This window comes from Talpa occidentalis, unplaced genomic scaffold (assembly GCF_014898055.3).
Source record: "Talpa occidentalis isolate TD23 unplaced genomic scaffold, MPIMG_talOcc4v2.1 talOcc4.12, whole genome shotgun sequence".
Classification (NCBI taxonomy): domain Eukaryota; kingdom Metazoa; phylum Chordata; class Mammalia; order Eulipotyphla; family Talpidae; genus Talpa; species Talpa occidentalis.
Genome location: NW_023601212.1, coordinates 30253266 through 30269294, shown reverse-complemented (window position 1 = coordinate 30269294; position 16029 = coordinate 30253266). Strand labels below are relative to the sequence as shown.

Here is a 16029-nt window from a genome sequence, read left to right as displayed (position 1 = left end):
CCTCCCCTGGTGGCGCAGGCAGTTGAGCACCACGCTGTGAAGCTGTGTGCAGCCTCTCAGCGCCAGTTCGATCCCGGCCAGCTGGCCAGCGAGGGTCCCACATGGGGCGGCAGACCTCTCCTGTTGTACGCGCTGCTCCCCTCAGCAGTGTACTTTGGTCAGTCTGCCTGTTCTTTTCCCCACTCTGTCTCTGGTGACTCCTCTCACCCTCCCGCGCATCTGGCCTGTACCCTGGTTCTTGTATAAATAAATAAATAAATCTTTAAAAAAAAAAAAAGAAATTGTACATTCTCTTACCTCTTTATCTTTTTTTTTTTTTTTGTGGGACCCTTGCTGGGGGCCGGGGAAAGAACTGGCGCTGCAGAGGCTGCGGGCAGCCTCGCCGCCCAGCGCGCAACTGCTGAGCCACCAGGGGAGGCCCCCAGCCTTTATCTATTTTATAGTAAAAGTTATTGAATTCACAAAAAGAATCAGAAACGTATTAAAAAGCAGAACACTGAAAACTTTTGGTTTTCAGCATTTTGAGAAGACAATTAGCATTAACCCACAGAGTCATAATCTCAACCAGTAAGAAGCTTCTAGAAGCTTTTATTATTGTTTTCTAATCATGATGGGTGCACATGCTAGACTTGATTTGAGAAAGGGTGGAGGAAATGAGAAGAGGTTTAAATAAAGAATTTGTAATTCTTTTTATGTGTCATTGTTTATTTGCTACCAACTTGGAGTCTACATTCGTCAGATCTTTCCCAGATAGAATGTTATAATTACTGTGCAAAGCATCTCAGAGACCAGTGTCACACTTAATATTCCCATTAATTTTAAATGGTAGTCCTTGGTACATATGTGTGGCAATTGGTGTCATATTTTAATTAGGCTTGCCCTACACCATCTGAAATTAATAATAGCTCGAATTACCAGTGTAATTTATAAATTAACAGTGCCGTTGCATTAGGAAATAAATTAGCTCTGGACAGCTGTTTCTGGATTGAGCTCCAGTGTCATAGCAGTGACTGGTAAGACCTCAGCTCTCCTGGGAGGCTGTATACTACACCATCAAAGCAGGGAAATAAAAAGACATAGGGTTATCTGTGTCTCCTGTTCTTCTTTACTATTAAACATCATGCATCCATTCCAGCTTTACCATCCAAACATGCTCTTGTATGATCACAATAAGAGATACAGGGACCAAGCTTTGTTTAGCATGTTAGTGGGCATCCAAATGGAGGAGCATGTTGTGGGGGAATCACAGCCATAGACGGAAATGCAAGTCCACAAATAATAGGGTAATCACAAACAAGAAAGCACCATGTATTCAAGGGGAGGGGATGTAGGTATTAGCAAAATTTTATATATTAACATCTATCAGATGTATGTGGCAAAGGAAGAGGATGACTTAAAATTTTGAGAAAACATGTTTTTTATTGATCCAGATTTTCATTACCAGAAGAGGATTTACATTTAAGTCATCCTACAAAAAACAAAGACTTAATTTTACTATCAGATGTTCTCCAGACCAAATTTAGAATTAAATTATAGAGAAAACACCTCAACTCGTTTACCATTATTACATGCACACTTTCTAATTACACTGGATAAGGAGCATAAAAAAGTAACTTGTGGGCCTCCCTGGTGGCACAAGGGGTTAAGCACAGCACTATGAAACAATCTGCAACCTCTGCAGCACAAGTTCAATCCGCTGCCTGCCAGAGAGCTACCCACATGGCACAGCAGACCTCTCCTGTTGCACCCACTGCTCCCCTCAGCATTGCGTTTCAGTCAGTATGCCTGTTCTATTCCCCACTCTGTCTCCAGTGAATCCTCTCACCCACCTGCACCACTGGCCTGTACCCCAGGTCTTGTATGCATAAATAAATAAATCTTTAAAAAAATAAAAATAAAAAAGTAACCTGTATATAGTAAAACACATTATAAATTTTGGCTTTAATTGTCATTTTTCTCTGTTGTTTTCTACATGGCAAAATCAGAGACAAAGACCATCAGTATACACATAAGCATACATTTTCAACCACCAGAAATGAGGTGCCATAGAGGATTCTTAAAACAAACAAAATTCCCAAATCCCACTAAAATGAAATCTGAAATTATAATGATTTGAGGACAGGTTTCCTTTAACAACATTTGTGCTCAGGCTCTAAAATGAACATTTTATTATAAACATGAAGAACTCCTACAAAATTTTGGAGGAAAAGAAAGACCAGATCAACAGCACATACATTTCAAAATGCTAAAGGGAATTCTTGGTAAAGAGCTACCAGTGAGAGGGAGCAAATCACTTGATAAAATCCTCTGAAAAGGAACTCTTTGTGGTCAATAGCTTCTCATTTATAAGTCTGCTTTTGCCTTTGTAAAAGAAAATGTATCTTTGGTGGAAATGACCCACTCATCTTCCTAAAACATCCCCTTCATCATGTCACACCTCTCCAGACACTAAAAATGGTTCCCTATTTTCTGTAACATCAAACACTAACTCCACTGTCTTATCAAAGCCCTTCATAAAGTTGCCCTGAACTACTCATCCAAGTCTAACTCCCATTAGTGCGGTGTGGAAGATAACTGATGACCATGGTAAAGAATAAATGTTTGGGATCAAACTCAATTCTCTATCTGCAAGTTTCTGATGTGTTAAGTAACTAATTCCTCAGGGTTACCATGTCTTCATCCGCACCATTCAGTTAAGATAATATTATCTCCTTCTAGTGGTTCTATGAGGATGAAATACAGCAAATGGACAAGGTAGTGCACAGAGTCATGTGATCAGGCCTTCCTTCTGAAGTGTTCACCGCTGTAATCATCACCACGGCCACCAACACCACCCCTACCACAGCTCTTAACCAGTCCAGGTTATTTTTCATCTTGAACAAACATGATCCTTTCTTCACAATCACTTCTACTGCTTAAAAGCTATGGTCTCTTTGTCTACCAAAGCAAACATTTCCTAACTTTCAAACTCTAATTTTTCCACGAAAATTTTCTGTTATAAGTTGAATTGTGTGTTTCCCTCCCCCCACCAAAAGATATGTCAGAGTTCTTACAAGAATAACTCAGAATGTGACCTTTATTTGGAAATGAGGTCTTTATAAAGGTAATCAGATTAAAATGAGGCACTAAGTTGAACCCAACAGTTCCCCTCCCACAAACATTCAGTGTCCTTATGGAATTTGGACACAGGCAGACATCAAAAAGGGAAGACGGTGTGAAGACTGACAGGAAAATCATGGTTGTGGGACTGGAGTGAAGCATTTACAAGCCAAAGATTAGCCCAGAAAAATCTGGTAAACTCCTGAAGCTAGAACAGGCAAAGAAAACGCTCCCCTTTCACTGTCAGAGAGAACATAGACCAACTGACACCTTGACTTTGGACTCTAATTTTGAGATCTGTGAGACAAGACATTTCAGTTTTTTTTAAGTCATCCAGCTTTTTGTGCTTTATTATGACCACCCTAGGAAACCAACACCCACCATCCCCTTTATTTCCTAAGCTTCAATGCCTGTGGATGTCCTGCAATTTTGATGCAGGTAGAGATCATTTGGTATTTAAAATAATGAAATAATTAAACTGAAGAACATGAAGGTCATATAATTCTACAGTTCCTACACTGTAACACAGTAGAACCTCAGTAGAATTTCCTAGAGTATTTGCTTAAATATAGATATCTAGATCCCAGAAATCAGATTCTCCTAAACTGAGAAATTTCAATAATTTTAGCAGAAAATTTTCAGGTATAGCCAAATTTGGGAATTAGTGAATTACTAATGTGGGAAATCAAAGCTTAGGGAAGCCATAATCAGTTCTGGTTGGTGACAGAGCACACTTGGCCACTTGATCTCCAATCTATACCTCCGGCACCTGTGAAAGCCTAGTAGTTGTGCTATGCTACACACACTGGTATTATGATCCAATACAAATGAAACTCTTGAACAGTAGGGATCAAGCCTGGGATATCTCTGTTTTCAAGACACCTAGGGAAGTAATTTACATAATTTGAAAACTGTCAGCTTCTTATTCATAAACTGACTGACTTCTTGTAGTGGCAGGATGGACCAGAGCAGTTTCTCTGTGATCAAACAGATGGGTAAAGGAGGAGTCCTGGAGCCCTTGGTGGCTTTTTCAGGCTTTTATTGGGATTTTACCAGGTACACGGCAGGCAGGGGGGCCTGGGTGCTGCAAGGCTGCCAGCTTCCTGGCCCCCAGCAAGTCCTCTTTCTGGGCTCTCTGGTATTCTCTCATGGCCTCTGCTTCTTTGCTTGTTCTATTTTCATTCTTGCTTCCTCTCCTTCTGGTGGTTCCGCTGGTTCTCCATGATGACACCCTTATAAATCCCAGTCTCAGCCCAGGTGAATCCCACCTATATACACCAACAACCTACTCCAGGTGCCTGGCATCAGGCATCATTCAGGACCACAGGGATCCATCATCGATCCTAATGGTGGGAGGGAAGAAAAGCCTGACATCATTTACCCTACAGTGCCATACTCAGAATTATAGGCTGAATTCTATTGAACAAAAGTCAGGGGCATGGCATTGCTCAACTAATGGCATGTAACACTATCCCTGGGACAATGCCACTTCTGATACTTGTTCTTAGCATAATAGGTTTATCTTCTGACTTTTCAAATATCGTCATTATTAGCATTCTCAGAAATTACTTTCCTTGAATATGCTATTTTAAAGCTTTATGGAATGTTTCACATAATTTATATAAAGTCTTGGGGCCAATTATTTCCTGGGGGAATGCATCCTTAATTTTAAAAATGCAGATCGATGAGGAAGTATGATTTATCCAGCAGGATTTGTTTTACAGCCAACTTTTCAGGAACACAGCTATTTCATTAAGTGGGAGCTGACAACCCAAGCAGTGAAATGAAGCCAGTTGGAAATGTGGTGGATCCTGCCCCCACATTGTAGAAGATCATCACCTCCTGAAAGGGTTGACCTCAGCAGTTTACAACCAATTGAAGGTTGGTTGCTCTGTGTAAGTGATACCCCTTTGGAAAAGAAAACCCCAAGTTTCTGAGTTCATTGATTGGGTGTTTAAAAGTTTCATAACTGAAAATAATAATAGCCACAATTATCATATTTATCGCACCCAAGAATAAGCTTGTCAGGAGAACAGCTGTAGCTGTTGAAGAGGAGAGGACACAGCTGTCGGCTTGCTTAATATTTTTATGGCATATATACCAGCTGAAATAAAAATTGTTGGGCCTTAGAAACCGAAAAAATATAAAACCCCAAAAAACATAGAATCCCAGACTTTGAGAGTTGGAAATAATTGTTTTTAAAATTTAGTCCAGTTGCTGTGTCTAGTCTAGTGGTAGACTAGTATTCTTTCTCTCTCAATTGGTATCAGGATGTTTCTGTTAAACCCAGGCTGGGTGGTGCTAGAAATAGAGTGTCAACACCTGCCAATGAATGAAGAACACCTTTCCTTGCCCCTCCCCACGGAGGATGCAGCTTGTGCATGCGCACAGCCCACACCCTCAGAGCTGAGCTTCCCTCTTTACCAGCAGAGGCAAAGGTGAGGAACTTAATTGGGGCGGGAGGGTGGGATTGGAAGACCATGAGAAGACCTGTATTTGAGCACAAGGTGCGACCTCCAAAAACTAACCAGAGGTAACTGAGATAAAACTGAGGCACGCAGATGGACCCCAAGTTTCGTATTATCGTGGCACTGATGCCCGACCAGGATGGAGTTGCGTGGGCTAGAGACAAAATCCAGACTGCGACATCTGCTGTGACTGGGCGAGATGATCAATGGTAAAACACATTTCTAAATGTTGTGTTAATGTTAAATTATTGACACAGTAAATTCTGAGAGTCTGGTATCAGGCTCAAGCAAAATGGCTGAAGAGAGGCGCTCGTGGGTCTGGATACCACCAGCCTCACTGTGGGGTTCTGCAGAGTTCTAGTGCTTGCACAGGGGGCCGGATAGGACGGACTATTTGGTGGTTAATTTGTCTATGTGAGCTTCCTCTTCTATAAAATGGGGGAAGATAATGCTACATTGTAGGTCCATTGTATTAAATATGTGTGAAGTTCTTAGAACATAGCAAGCTCTCAAAACTTGGTAACTATCAGGAGCATTATTATCACTGATTACTCTGCTCAGTTTGTATACATTTTGATATACAGGATCCTGGATACATCAAAATCTCAACTCTGAAATGAAAGGATAATCAGATCTCTGCTTTTCTAGTAGGACTCTACTGTAAGCTTTATAAAGGACTCCCCACAGAGCCTTGCACTAGAAAGTTCTACTTCTTTCACTTAAAATAGGATGGGATTTACAAGGGATATAATTTCTCGGGATCATTTCTTCTAAGAAAGCAGATATGTAGCTGCATCGCCCATGTGAGACCTGCTGAGGGCTTGAGCAATGTCTCCAATTTCACAACTAAGAATGAAAGGATATAAATATAGTTTATATTTATTTTTTTCTCCTTGACCTGTCCTTTGGATACAGATAGCATGGCTGGCAAAAAAAAGTCTGATGGCCTCTCCAAGAATGAGTGAACTTAAAAAAAAATCTCAGGGGAGAAAAAAAAGATGCTGGAGAGATTTTACCTGTTAACAGCACTGAGGTACAGCCTCAAAGAGAAAATTACCTTTGGTATCAAACATAGGGATGGTCTTTAGGGAATGGGGCACACTGAACTTTTGTAAATGCAAGAGGAATCTTCCCTAAACATGTTAGTGTTGGTGGCTGGTAAGGGAGGAGCTAAAGTGGTAGAAAGGAGGTTGCAGGGATGTCCCTTTGCCATTACCTGCCTATGTCAGATGTGTCTCTATTGCATATGGTTCTATTATTTTTTTTTTTTTAAACAGGGGAGATGTATTTATCATTTTCCTGGGCTTTCTGCAGTAGCCTAAGAACTGATTGCTTCTGAGATCCTTCAACTTGTTACTGCCTCCTACAGAGAGAAGGTAACATTCCCAAACAGCTTCAATGCTCACTAAGCCCTTTACTTAAGATGGAAATGCAAACTGATAACATGAAAATTAATCTATTAACCTGATTCCAGCATGAAGTGATAGAGGTTCAATAAAATATTATACAAACTGATACCAACTATAAATTGTGTATCTCTGTCCATTCATCCATCATCTGTGCATCTATCTGATCTATCTAGACATAAAGACAACAGCTGAGCACTTATTAAGAAATCATTTGGTAGTTGAAACTGAACATATGCATATGTTTGAATATGTATAAATCTGCATATGTAAAATGCAATATGTTATTTTATCCCTTAAATTTTTGATTGGGAAATTTTCTGGGAATTATTAAGGGGCAACTGCAGCCCAAAATGTAATTATATGAAAATGAGCCCTCTGATTTCACAGAAACAGGTCCTGTGCATTTCTGAGATCGATTCATTCCCTTAATAATATGACACTAGTTGTTTTTTTTTTTTTTTTTCAGACTGAGGCAGCAGCAGCCGGTTGGGCCCTGGGAGTTATGCACCCCTCTGCTGTGTGCCTTCTCTCAAGGCCTGTCAGCTCAGTTTTGCATGCAGACCCTCTATTATGGGTGATGATATCAAAGTCAGAAAGCACACAGCTGGATGTTTGGAGTTCACAGCTTGATGTCTGGAACCTGGGTATTTGCAGTAGTGCAGCTGATGGCTGCTAAAAAAAAAAAATTAAAAAATAAATAAATCAGCTTTGATTTGTAAACTCAGCCAATTTGATCTGAAAGACATTGATAGGGGATAAATATAGAACTCCGCAGTGTCATATTACCTCAGTATCTTGGCTGTATGCTTTCTCTTTTTCTAAAATTTCTAGAGCTATATGCCAGGACTGAGTGCTGAGAAATGTAAAGAATTTAATGGCTTCAAAATTCCTTGCCCAGATTAATTTAAGGAAATTACTTTCACTTGAGAGGCTCCCAATGGGTTAAGGCTCTGGTGACACCAGTATGTACTTTCTAGGTTGAGAAGTCCAATGCACCTGAGCCAACACAATCATCTGGTTCCGAACTTGAGAAAGAAGGGCAGTCTGTACCTGTCAAGTTTGTAATTTAGCCACAACTACTCTTTCTAGTGCAAGAGTTCTCAATTTGAGAATTGCAGAACTGTAACCTCAGCGTGTTTGAACTTCAGAAGTGGCATTGCGTGTGTGTTCTCTAATGAGATGTTCTTTTTTAAAAAGATTTATTGATGCATACAAGTACTGGGGTACAGGCCAGAGGTGCAGGGGCTGAGAGGATTCACCAGAGAGTGTGGAGCAGAAGAGGCAGATCTACTGAAACACACTGCTGAGGGGAGCAGTGGAAGAGACAGGAGAGGTCTGTTGCACCATGTGGATTAGCCCCTTTTGCGGGGATCAAATTCATGCTGCAGAGGCTGCGGATAGCTTCATAGTGCTGAGACTTAACCCCTTGTGCCACCAGAGAAGACTTCTCTAATGAAACATTCTATACCTTTCTGAAAAGGGGTCTAAAAGGAGTTTAGGATACAAAAAGCTAATATTTTCTATGGTCCTTGGGACATCCCCTAGTGATTGTACAGAATACCCCATAAAGAAAAAAACAAAAACTTCTTCACATGTAACTGATGATCAGAAAAAGAACACAAGTCAAGAAGTACAGCAGAGTCTTGTGTATGATTTATTAACTATTTTGTGGAGGATGTGGAGTGAAGTGACTTATAAATAATCCTTTTGAAGAATAGATATGTGGCTCTAAGGAGTTCTTTTCCCACCAAGACAGGATGAAAGGAGCACATTGTGTAGGGCCCTCCCTACCCCAGGGAGACCCATGGCCACTGGGGGTTAACATGGGGCCTGTGGACATGGAAGGAAGCAGAAGCAAGACTTCCCCTTCGCATGAAGCCTCCTAAGATTCATAGCAGAATGCTTTCCTGAGGAATCCCATTCACTGGTGACTCTACTAAGCAAGCACTCAATGACAAAATGACCACTGGGGCAAAGGAGGGTGTGGAAAACCTGGGATGGGATCAAATCTATATTAAGAGAATTCAGGGCCTTCTGGTGACCTAGGGGTTAAGTCTCAGCACTATCACTGCTATGGCCTGAGTTCGATCCCCGGCCAGAGAGCTGACCCACATGGCACAGCAGACCTCTCCTTGCTGCTGCTCCCCTCAGCAGTATATTTCAGTAGGTCCACCTGTTCTGCTCCTTGGTGAATCCTCTCATTCTCCGTCCCTCACAACTCCGATCCACACTCCAGTTCTTCTACGCAAAACAAAACAAAACAAAAACTTAAAAATATAGATAATCCAGTGAACAAATTCAGATTAAGTGCTGGCAAGAAATGACAAGATGTTGCCAATACAAGAGATGGGGATATCAAATATCCACTTCCCATCAGCATGGGTAAGAGAATGGGTGTAGGAGAGTGATTCGAGAAACCACACTGGAAACTCCCATGGGGAATATCCAATGGCAGGGAACCTATTGGTATAGGCCCATTCGGGTCCAGAGGAACAAGACTAAAAACTTTGCCATATTATATTATAGACTTTGGATAGATCTTTATGTATATAGATAGCAATATAGATATATAATCTTTTCAAATAGTTCCCACTGTCGCCCCGCCACCAAAGGTAATTGCTGCTTGAAAGGTGTTCAGGCCCCTGCCCACTTATCTGTGATGGCCTCCCCTCCTCTGTTGTGAGTTTTCAATTACGTACAGATAGAATTTGCATCTATAAAAACAGAGAGTATGAAGAGTAAAATAAGTTGATTTATTCTTTCATTAGTTACCCTACTCATGAATGTTTCCTTCTCTTTTCATTTCACATAAAACCTAAGTGTAGGCAAGCACTCCCGGGTCCTGGATGGAATGCAATTCATGAAAACAAGACAATCAGATATTAACAAAATAAGTCTGATATTTTTGGATCCACATTACGGCTATTTCTCTTAGGAATTAGATAACCTTGAGCACATGACTGATGTCTAGTCCCCTCATTAGTAAAATGTGAAGACTTTTTTTAAATCATTTATAAGTTGATTCTGAGAATTACATGAGAGAATTGGTGCAAATGCATAGATGAGTGATTGACACATGGGAGATGTTCAAAAAAAGAAGAAAGAAACCATGGGAAGAATTTTGTATATTTAACCCCTGAGTAAGGGCCACTCCTTTGCTTCTTCTCTTTCCTGGTTCATCTATATTATGAAAACTCACATCTACATTCTGAATTATCAGCTATACTCATGATTTCTTTTAAACATTATTTATTTATTTATTTATGCATAGAAGAACTGGGGTGCAGGCCAGAGGTACAGGGAGTGAGAGGATTCACCAGAGAGAGACCGGGGAACAGAACAAGCAGATCTACTGAAATACACTTCTGAGGGGAGCAGCAGGTGAGACACGAGAGGTCTGCTGCGCCATATGGATTAGCTCCCTGGCCAGAGAATGAACTCATGCTGAAGTGGTTGGTGATAACTTGATAGTGCTGAGACTTTACCCCTTGCACCACCAGAGAGGCCCGATGCTCATGTCTTCTTCATCCACGTCAGTGCCCCAGGAATAGCTACTGAACTCTAAGTCCATTATTGCCAACGGAAAGCCTCATATACGGGTCTCACAGACAACATGTACTGAAGTCATCATCTTGTCCCTCGAACCTGTTCTTACCCTATGTCTTATATCTGCAATCTCTGTGCATGGTGTGGCTAACTCCCCATACTCCTGAGATGAAAAAGAGTCCCATTTGATCCCTGTCTCTCATCCTTCATCTTCTGTCAACCAATCCTTTCATTTTTACCCACTTTACAATTTTCAAATTTATTTTCTTCATTTCCTCCTCATCATTCACTATTTTAATTCAGGCCACTGTGAGCTAGTCTGGATAATTATAATATCCTCTTTACTGACCTTCCTGCCTCCAGTTCATTATTTTATTCTTGTCAAAAACATTGCCAAAAATAACAATCATCCTGCTTAAATCCTTTTGCTGCTCCAGTGCTCTCTTTGACATGGTCTGAAAAGGCTTCCCATGAGCTGGCTGTGGTCTGTACCTCCATTACCAACTCCTTCTTCCCCGCAACCATGGAACACACCAACAAAGTACGCAAATGCTAGGTTATTTTTTCTGTGCCTTTATCTGCTCCTTCTCTGCCTGGAATGTCATACCCCTTTGTCTCCTTTCAAAAGTCTTTGCATCTGTCTAACACAATCTAGATATCACTCTTCTGGGACCTTTTCTTGACACTCCAGCTTCCCTACATCCTCTCTACCCAGTTTACTGGGGGTTTTGTTTGTTTATTTTTTGGTTGTTTCTAGTATTGCATGAATCACCCACGTTTTTATGTATTTATATATTTACCCAACTTGACTCACATTTCCAAGAGACAAGGAACACGTTTATCTCCATATCTACCCCAGTACTTCACAGCTTCTGACAAAGACTGGGTACATAAGATCGCTTCAAATCTCCTATGATTAACAAATTTTATTCCACATTTTCTAAGATGTGTAAAAAGGTCTTCATCAAGCGAGGCCTGGGTGAATAAGAGCCAGGTTTAACCATCTCCACAGATATCCTAGTTAAAAGTCCTTGTAGCTAATGTCCCCTGTTTCCTCTGGCTGAGTTAGGATACAGTGTATCCTAATCAGAAGTGTCTTAGAGAGCTTTCTTATGTCATCATCAATTCAGTTGAATTTTTTCCGAGTGGAATCAGCTTGGTGATTCAGTTCTGTCTATATGTAATTAGTTGTGGAATGATTGCAGGGAATGTGATTAGGCTATTTACCTTCCTGGGACAGGCAGGGGAAAAAATGCTGCCATCAACATAAAATGGGCCATAACAGAAGACAGGGTAGCCTTTGCAGTAGAAACACTAACAGTACAAGCATTACAATAAGCAGTGCTATGCCAGCCATGGAAGCTGGCAGTTGGGATGTGGTTTCAAGCAACAGCTGCTTCTATGAAAGTATTGAACTCAGCCAAATAAGGCGATACCATGCTGGAACACCAGAACCACCCTGAGCATTCCCGTCACCTGCTTCAAGGGTTTATAACCAAAATATACAAATAGAACAGATGTTCCCATTTTTACACTTGTGCTCATGTGATATCCCTGCCCTCCTGCCTTCTTGGGATCCAGGATTCTTGCCTACCAAGTGCAGTCTTCTGTTCTTTCTGCCTCCTTTGTCCTCAGCTGCTCTACTTAAATCACATTGGATCCCACTCTTCCTAAGTTTTCTTCAAATTTAGTGACTTTCTTGCTTTCCCACAAATCTGGGAGATGGGTAAAGGGCACCTTAGAAATAAAGAATAACTAGAGACCCATCAGATGTTTTAATGTGCAGCTTCAGGACACTAATTCTCACATCTAAGATTTGTCTGGCACCTTCCATGGTGCTGTGGACAAGTAGATGGGAACTCTGGAATCATCTGGTGGGTTCAGCAACTGGTAACAAAAGGGGAGAGAGACACTGAGAGAATGGGAAGGGAGAGAAAGAAAGAGAGATAATGAATGGCAGAGGGAGAGGAAGAAAAGGAGAGAATGTGGGAGAGCAAGAGTGGAAGTAGATGACAACATTATAAGTCAAATAAAGCAAGCAGAATGCGAATGTTAGCTAAAGGCAATTATCCAATTGCGTAGGTAAACCAGAAATTTGCTCCCATGACTGCTGTGTTCTCATCAAAGCTCAAAGCCATTGTCACCCTTTGGGAGTAGTTATCCATCATCCCTGTTTTGTATGAAGCCTATGGGAACTGCTGGCCTGAACACCACTGGAGTCTCCTGTGATGCTTTGAAGACCCAGTGAGTTACCACTCTCCTTCAAGGACCATCATAACTACTGCTCTAGAATAGGACAGGCAAACCCTTTCAGTAAAAAAATCAAATAGTAAACATTTAGACCTTGCAGGCCATGTAGTCTCTGTAGCAACCACTGAACTCTGCCTTTTAGAGCAAAAGCAGGCATGGAGAAGATGTAAGTGCAGCCACAGGGAATGTGCATATGAGTGAGGATAGCTACATTCCAGTAAAGCTTTATTTCTGAACAATGAAATTTCAATTTCCTGTCCTAATGTCCTACCCAATATTCTTCTTTTGATTGATATTAAAATATTTAAAATGTAAAAATTGTTTTTACTTGCAAGACATATAAAAAGTTAAGGGTGGATTTGGCCCATGGGCTGTAGTTTTCTGACCCTTGACATCCAAATCTAAATTTGTCCAGGCAGTGCTTCCCCTAATCTCATATCACACTGTTTAATATAACTTTTCATGTGCCCCAATGCCATTCTGTTCCTCTGCTTTCAAAAAGCTTCCATTCTGCAGTCTGAAACCCCTACTGCATGATCGGCCCCTCCTTATGCCCACCCGCAATTTTCTTGGAGAGACACATCCCCCTCATTGTCAACTGTGTGTGAGTATGAATTCCACTAAGGCTTCTCCTGTCAAATAAAGACTAATGACTTAACATCACTGTCTGTTGACACTTCTAGACACCATCTTGCTTCTCCCTCACCACAATACTGAATCCATCACCAAGACTAAATGATTCTGCCACTGAAATATGTATTGTATATATTCTCTCGATTATTTACTTCAATCACCTTACACTTCAGATACTGCTGAAATAGCCTCTGATCTTCCTAATTTACAAAACTTAGCTATTAGTATCATCTATTTTTAAATTAATTCTGCTGGTTATATGGACTGCCATTCAAGCATATCCAACCAATATACAACATAAAGCCCTGTGTTACCCAACCACTCTCTATTTCTTTCCCACTTTTTCTTTCATATTTTTGTCTCAGGTCTTATTGGGGGAAAAAAAGCCAAAAACAGTTCTTCCAGAAGGATTGTCATCTTGTGATTTTCCCCCAGTATTACTCATGCTACCACCCAGAAACACCTCCTTGCTCAGACCATCTCTTACTTTTCTTTTAGGTCATGGCTAAGAATTCATCTCTTATGAGAATACTTCTTAACTTTTCTTTTGATCCATGATAATGCTTCTCTGCCCCCTCTTTGCTATACATCCTAGGTACTTAGTGGTTTTTGTCTATAATAACACATTACATCATAGTGAAATGATCTATTTATCAGCTTTTCTCTTCAGAGTAAAGTCCATTAAGGGCAGATAATATTTCTGTATCTGTAGCATATAGTTATTCACTTTATATAGTTATTGAATAAATGAATGAATGAACACATAAATGAATAAATGTACTAGTTGATTTGTTCCCAACTCTCAATGAATTTATAGTTTACTAGGTCACCATTAATTCTGTCTATACTTGTATAGACAGGACCCATTAAAATCAGCCACTCTACATCTAAACGTAGATTAAGAAGCCCCCAAATGAAGGAAACAATTCTTATTAAATTTTTGATAATCTGACACACATACCTGACTCTGTAGTCCCATCTCCTATTACTCCCAACTTTTATTTCTTTTTATCAGTGGTTTACCAAGGGCAGGCTTGGGAGAATGTCTGTTCACTGGCACTGTTTACAATTGCCCATGTGTAGTCATAATAAAAAAAAAAATAATAAAATAAAAAAAAAACTTATTGCAACCAATTAGTATTAGTATAGTGTTATTCTCTGTAGGATTTGAATTTCTAGTGAAAATGGAGTAAATACCTAACTCTCTCTCTCCCTTCTTAAAATTAAACATAAGACATTAAAGAAATAATCCGAGGACTCTCAAAAGTAAAAATAGCAGGCAGGTTGGGAAGGAAATCAAACGTATAAGAAAAAAAACAATATAGTGGTAAATTTTCTGGAAAGCCCTCCCCCCCGCCCCCGCACACCCCAATGCTCTCCTGCCTTAGACTCAGAGCAGTCAAAACCCTGAAACTATACAATGGGTTCAGACTGAAGAGGCTTCTAGATAACCCTCTTTTTGGTCTGAGGATGGGGAAAGGGAATCTTGCAAAGTGGGGACAGTGAGGGGCATCCCATTTTGGTTGTTTTGCCTGTCTGTTTCCTTTTTGGTTGTACCCTGAGATAAACCTTATTTTTTTTTAAGATGTATTTATTTATGTATACAAGAACTGGGGTACAGGCCAGAGGTGTGGCAGGTGAGAGGACTCACCAAAGACAGAGTGGGGAACAGAACAGGCAGATTGACTGAAAAACACTGCTGAGGGGAGACAGGAGAGGTCTGCTGCACCATGTGGGTCACCGCCCTGGCCGGGGATAGAACTCGTACTGCAGTGGCTGCAGATTGCTTCACAGTGCTGCGTCTTAAACCATTGCACCACCAGGGAGGCCCTGGTAAACCTCAGTTTTGAAGCTGAAATCCTGAAGTAGCAATGGAAGTAGCAGCAGCTGCCTGATAGACACCTAAAACTAAAAAAGAAAAAATCCTTCTTCATGACTAGAGGAACTGGGAAAAGAGGTCCCTGTGGTCTAAAAAATTGGAGGAATTCTCATTACATTTTTTTCCTTCTTTTACACTGCTTTGACCTGAAGTTTGATTCAGTCACAGGAAATGAGAAACATTAAGGGAAGGTTAACACTTTTACTTTCTGGCAGGGGATGAGGAAAGGGGCCCTGTGGGGTTCGAGAATGGGAGGAAATCACAGAATAGGAAGCTCAAGAAAAGGATCACACAAAACAACATGTTGCGCCCCAGTTTCACCAGTGAACATGTGTGAAATGCACCCCAAACAGCATATCAACAACTTGGAGATTTGAGATGTTGTGTTTATATCATCTCTTGGCTCTTCTTGTCCCATGGAAGACACATCTGAATAATACCACAAAGCCTTTGCAAATGGAATTTGCACCACAACCAGCAGAAGGGAGCTCAGGACTTGTGGCATATGCCTCACCATTTCAGCTGCAATTCTATACCTCTATTATATTCTCAAAGGATTTTAATAGGACCTAGAGTCTACTATCACTATTATAATATTCAATGAGAAAGATATATTCCAAAAGCACTAACCACACAAAGAACAAGGACAACTAAGCAAATCATAAGGGAAACGAATAGAAAGTAACATTGAGAAGACCTGTCTGTTGCAATGAGAACAGATTTTTTTTAAGATTTATTTATTTAT

The 16029-nt window shown here is 40.6% G+C and overlaps 1 protein-coding gene and 1 long non-coding RNA gene across 9 annotated transcripts in view; one reads left to right on the top strand and one right to left on the bottom strand.

Moving 5' to 3' along the window:
• NTM (neurotrimin) overlaps positions 1 to 16029 on the bottom strand; it is a 430040-nt gene that overhangs the window by 24616 nt on the left and 389395 nt on the right. The window lies entirely within an intron of this gene.
• On the top strand, positions 5466 to 7673 carry LOC129145475 (uncharacterized). Its single transcript, XR_008551074.1, has 3 exons — positions 5466 to 5537; positions 6845 to 6943; positions 7443 to 7673. It is a non-coding gene; the product is annotated as an uncharacterized LOC129145475 (long non-coding RNA).